The following is a 6,224-nucleotide window of genomic DNA, read 5'->3' on the forward strand; positions in this document are numbered from 1 at the left end:
AAGGAATAGGACCCTAGCAAGAGTTCGAAATTCTCCTCCAACAGCTTTTGACCAAACAACTTCACCCACCCATCACACTATTGAAACACCAACCCTTCTCCAACCAACCAACACAATTGAGATCCCTATATAAAATCCCTTTCACAACTTTCCACTTCCAAGTCCACCTCAATAACCTCCCCCTCAAATACCAAATCCACCACCACCAATGGCTCTACGTGACCACAACCGGCCTAACCATAATGATTCTTGTAACCTCATTAATTTTGGCACTTTGGCTCCCAACAACGTTGAGATGCACCCCGCCCAAGTGGGGTTGATTGAGAAAGACTTGTTCGGGGGACACATTGAAGAAGATGCTCATGCTCACCTACGAAAGTTCAAGAGAAAGGTCTCAATGATGAAGAAGAACGGGGTATCCGAAGACACTCTAAGGATGATTTTGTTCCCATTCTCTTTGATGGGTAAGGCGGACCGGTGGTTGAATATTCACCCTCCGGATACATTCACAACATGGGACGCTTTAGCCAAGGCGTTCATGACCAAGTATTATCCGTCATCCAAGACCGCCATGCTTTGAAATGAAATTCACACTTTTCAACAAGAAGATGGGGAATCCTTGGGTGAAGCATGGGATAGATATCAAGACATTATCTCTAGTTGTCCTCACCACGGGATCCCGGAGTGGTACATCACCCAAACCTTCTTTCAAACCTTGTTGCCTAGAACTAAAGAAATGGTGAATGCCTCCACGGGAGGAGGATTTGATCATTTAGGTGATGAGGAAGGGATGGCACTAACTAAGAAGATGGTAGACTCAGAAGCCAATTATGGATCAAGAGGAAATATGCTTAGGAGGAATGGTAAATTCCCTAAGGAGAACTCTTCTAGTTCAAATGCCGAGACAAATGCTAAGCTTGATCTTCTCACTAGGCAGCTTGAGAAATTGCAAAGGAGCCAAGTTCATCAAGCCACCACCTCACATGGTCCACCCATGGAGGAGGTAGCTCAAGTTTCACCTTGTGAGCTATGTGGGGGAAATGGCAACACTTTTGACACGTGTGCCAATAACTACAATGGGGGGTATGAGGAGAATGTCAAAGATGTTAATGCCTTTCAAAGCTATAACAACAATGTAAGACCACTAAGATCACCCTACAACAATCCCATTGTCTACAACCCAAACACCAACTTCTACCATCCGGGTTTGAAGAACCACCCCAACTTTAGCTACAAGAATACCAATGTTCAAAACCCACAACATCTTCAACCCCAAGCCCCAAATAATCCACCCGGATGTTCTCAACCAAGGGGTGGATACTCCAACCAAAGAAATAACCCCGGAAATAAAAACCAATGGCCCAACAACAATCAAAACCAAAACTATAGGAACCAACCTCAAGGTTACCAAGATTTTGGAGGCAATCAAAACAACCAAGGGTTCTATCAAGGGAACCAAGTGAATCAAGCTAATAAAGGATTTGGGCAAGGGTATTCTTAAGGGTTTCAAGATCAAGGTCAAGGACCAAACCTCAACAACAATGGCCCTAGAGGGAATTATCAAGGGGGACAAGGTCCCCACACTTATCAAGACCCTTAACCAAACGCAATGTAACTATTCAACGACCGAAAAGGAGATGTTGGCCATTGTGCATGCCATTGAAAAGTTCTGGCAATATCTAGTTGGCTCTAAGGTGGTGGTTTACTCCGATCACACCGCCTTGAGAGAATTAATGGTGAAGAAATATGCAAATCCTCGCCTCTTGAGGTGGGTTTTACTACTCCAAGAGTTCAATTTGGAGATTAAGGATAAGACCGGGTCGAAAAATGTTGTAGCCGACCACTTATCAAGATTGACCATTGAGGACCATGGGATTCAAGATAAGAGTGGACCTATTAATGAATGGCTAAGGGAAGATAGCCTCATGGAAGTTAGCACCAAGACTCCTTGGTTTGCGGATCTTGCAAATTACCTTGTGAATGGTTTCATTCCGGATGACTTTGAACCAAGAGAAAGGAGAAAGTTGAGACATAATGCTAAGCGGTACTTTTGGAATGATCCCCACTTGTTTCGCAAGTGTGGGGATGGAATATTCCGGAGATGTGTTTCTAGAGAGGAGGGCTTAAAAATTGTTGACCGAGTTCACAATTCCGCTTATGGGGGACATTTGGCCACGTTAAGAACCATTGCCAAGATCCTCCAAGGTGGATTTTATTGGCCCTCCATGTTTAAGGACATCCATTACTTAGTTAAATCGTGTGATGCATGCCAAAAGGTTGGGAATATTGGAAAGCGGAATGAGATGCCCCTAACCAACATATTGGATATTGAGCTCTTTGATTGTTGGGGTATAGACTTTATGGGACCGTTTCCCAACTCTTCTGGGAACGAATACATATTGGTGGCGGTGGACTACGTGTCCAAATGGATTGAAGCGGTGGCCTCTCCCACCAATAATAGCAAGTTTGTCATAAAAATTTTCAAAGGAACAATTTTTCCAAGGTTCGAAACCCCGAGAATGGTCATAAGCGATGGCGGATCACACTTCCGCAAAAGTACCTTCAAAGCTCTACTTGAATCACATGGAGTGCGGCATAAAACCGTCCTTGCCTACCACCCTCAAACTAGTGGGCAAGTGGAGGTTTCTAACTGCCAATTCAAAGCCATATTGGAGAAAGTGACTAGCAAGGGCCGGAAAGATTGGTCCCAAAAGCTTCCGGATGTGTTATGGGCGTTGAGAACGGCATATAAGACACCCCTTGGCACCACACCCTACAAGCTTGTGTACGGGAAAACATGCCATTTGCCCATTAAGTTAGAGCACAAGGCTTGGTGGGCTCTCAAGGAAATGAATTTTGTCTTTGATGCCGCCATAGAAGTGCGATTTCTCCAAATGAATGAGCTTGAAGAATTGAGGTTGAAGGCTTATGAGAGCTCCAAAATTTACAAAGACCAAACCAAGAAATGACATGATGCCAAGATCACGAAGAAGGATGTAAGTGTGGGAGATCTTGTTCTCCTTTTCAATTCCAAAATTAAGGTGTTCTCGGGCAAGCTTAGGTCAAAGTGGTCGGGACCCTTCAAGGTGATGAAAATATTTCCTTACGGTGCCTTTGAACTTTGGAGTGAGGAAGGTGGCACCTTTAGGGTCAATGGGCAACGAGTCAAGCGTTACTATGAAGGAGACAACAAAGGTCCGATTGAAGTGCTCTACCTTAGAGAACCCCTCCCCGAGGAGGAGACAAGTTGAATTTTTTGAACAATGATTTGGTTTGGTAATGTTCCACAAGAACCACCACTTGTATATAGCATGCATATTAGCTAGACAATGAGAAATTTGGAAACATCATACTTGGCATGATGGAGTTGGTGTTGGAGTTTAGAAGGAATTCCGATGACTTAATTGTGTTTGGGAGAGTTGATTTTTGAAATGTTCCATCATTGGTAAAATCTTGATACTTGAAGCAATGTATATGTCAAAAGGGGATCTGAGCCTGTGGACATGCGGCATGTCTATGACCGGCTCAAAACCCACTGGAACTTTTGGACATATTTTAAGTTAGCAAGGAAGGAGAAAATGAGAAAAAGGACTCCCAGCCGTCTCACCGGCGGACGGTCCATGACCGGCTGAGAAACTGTTGTAACTTTGGTGTGGAATTTACGAATAGGGACTCCCAGCCGGCTGGCTAGCAGCCGGTCTACCGGCTGAGAGTCACCTTGTGAGTTTGGGAATTTGGAGAAAATGAGAAGGGACTCCCAGCCCGTCGGCCGCCAGGCGGCTCACCGGCTGAAAGAGAGGAATCCCAGCCGGCCGACCGGCGGCCGGTACCTTACCAGCCCAAAACCCGCTGGAACTTTTGAAGAAATTTTTTTTTCACCCAAGATCCCAGCTGGTCAACCGGCGGCCGGTCCCTTACCAGCCCAGACCCCTCACCAGGCTCCCTTTTCTACTCTCCACCACTCATTTTCTCATCACTTTCTAAAAATCACTCTCTCTCTCTCTCTCTCTCTCTCTCTCTCTCTCTCTCTCTCTCTTCAAACATAAACACAATAACCATCTTTTCTCCTCACCAACTCAACCCCAAATCCTCAAAAATCTTCATCAAATCATCAATATTTTGAGCTCAAACTTCCTTTTAACCATATATTATCACTCCAAACTCCATTTTTCATCACAAAAACACCAAAAAACACCAAAAATCATCACTTCCAAGTCTAGGGTTAGAGAAATCCGAAAATTCAACTTCATTTTTTTGGTAAGTTCTATACTCTAGCGTTATTTATTTAAGGTTTATTTGTCTTTTTAAGCCTTTTGGTGGAAAAATTGGGGTTTGACCCGGGTTAATAAGGTAAGTTAGCTACTTGATAAAAATGGCACCAAGCAAGAGGGCTAGAGTCGAGGCTAGCTCTAGTGGAACCGGAATAGAACCCGACCCATCCTTCCCGGAGGTCATTTTTATTAGCGAAGCGCATAAGGTAAGGTTTTCTCACCTTAAATCTAGTGAAATTGTTCCTACTAGATTTATTTGTCGCACTACCTTGAGAAGGCTTGGGTGGGATACCGAATGTGAGAAGCTATTCGATGGGGTCGGGATGGGGCGCCAAACTTTTGCACGAATTACACTTGAATTTTTGTGCTCCCTTGAAGTTGATAAGAATAAGAACACGAGTAAGATAAATAGCATATCTTTCCGTTTGATGAAAAAACTGTGGAAATAACCCTTGGTAGGTTTGGTACTATTTTCAAGTTACCTTGTACGGGAAGCCATACTCCCCCATTAACTTTTGACCAAAATGAGTTGTGGAAGGCAATTTCGGCGGAGAGTGTCAAGGATGAACCAAAAATAAAAGAGAGTCATATCCACAACCCAATAATCCGGACTTGGCATCGTTCTATGGGTTAGACCGTATTCGGGAGGTATGAGCCTCACAATATGCGGTCCGATGAGATAGCCATTCTAGGAAGTTTTCTTAGGCAAAAACCCAAGAGCTATCAAATCAACATTGCCCATTTGATGGTCTTGCATATGCAAAAGATTGGGAATAACATTCGAACCAACTCGCCAATTGTGATTGGAGGTCTAATCACCCACATTGCCAAGAGCACGGTGGGATTCGTCGAGTCGCGGCATCAACCGGTTGTGGGAATTACTACAATTAATAATGACCATTTGACCTCTCTTGACTTCATTCGTTATAATTGGGAGGATAAGAGGACATACCTCTTGATCCAGACAACTTTCACCTCAATTGCCCTCCGAAATTCCCATATTATCACTCTTGAACCAGACCAAGCAAGTTACCTCCTTCCCCTAGCCCAAGCTCCCGCTCCTATGGCACGTGAACAAGCCCGTAGTGCCCTTTCCTACGGAAGAGATGCCCGAGGGACAACACCATCATCTTTCACTTACGTTGCCCCACCTTCCACCTTCCACCGACACCTCTTCCTCCGCCCAACCGTCCCAATACCAAACCGTAGATCCCAAAGTAATGGAGCTCATGGAGAGAATGAACCTCGGGATTGGGAAGGTGCAAACTTCTTTAGATGATTTACGCACCCACGTCGATAAGCGCTTTGAGCAAGTTGATGACTCCTTGGGCCGAGCACACCAAAAAATTGATAGAATCTACGTGGATCAAGCTCTTGGGAACTACCCGATCTATGAGGACTACGCTTCCCGAAGCATGGTACCCTCGATGGACCTTTTTCCTCTTACTTCAACTTGCCAAATGGAGGGTACACCGGTCCGGGAATTCATGGCGGGCTCAACTTGCACCCCGACTATTATAACGCCCCTTCCTTCCAAACTAGTGGAGGATATGATTACAACCAAGGAGGTGGCTACGGTGGTTTTGTGGGGAGCTTTGATGGCCAAGGAGGGTCGGGTGCGGGAGGCTACAACACTACCGCCGATATGGATGCTCCATATAACCCTCATGATAACCTAGGAGGGTTTGGTGGTAGTGGAAGTGGGTTCGGGATGGAAGATAGTGGCTATGGAGGTAGTGGGTTTCAAGCTCATGATGGTGGTTATGGCGGGAGCGGATTTGATGCTCATGATAGTGGATATGGCGGTAGTGGAAGTGGATATGGAGGAAGTGGCGGCTATGGAGACGTTGGTTATCAAGGCGGCTATGATGACGGGGGCCGCGGAAAAGGGAAAGTTGTTGATGTAAATGATGATGATGATGATGAAGGAGATCAAGAGCTACTAGACTATGG

General features: G+C 45.1%; 1 non-coding gene across 1 annotated transcript; it reads right to left on the reverse strand.

Moving 5' to 3' along the window:
- Positions 1 to 571: 571 nt before the first annotated feature.
- On the reverse strand, positions 572 to 678 carry LOC141610328 (small nucleolar RNA R71). Its single transcript, XR_012528232.1, has one exon. It is a non-coding gene; the product is annotated as a small nucleolar RNA R71 (small nucleolar RNA).
- Positions 679 to 6,224: the final 5,546 nt, after the last annotated feature.

This window comes from Silene latifolia, chromosome 10 (genome assembly GCF_048544455.1).
Source record: "Silene latifolia isolate original U9 population chromosome 10, ASM4854445v1, whole genome shotgun sequence".
NCBI classification, from domain to species: Eukaryota; Viridiplantae; Streptophyta; class Magnoliopsida; order Caryophyllales; family Caryophyllaceae; genus Silene; species Silene latifolia.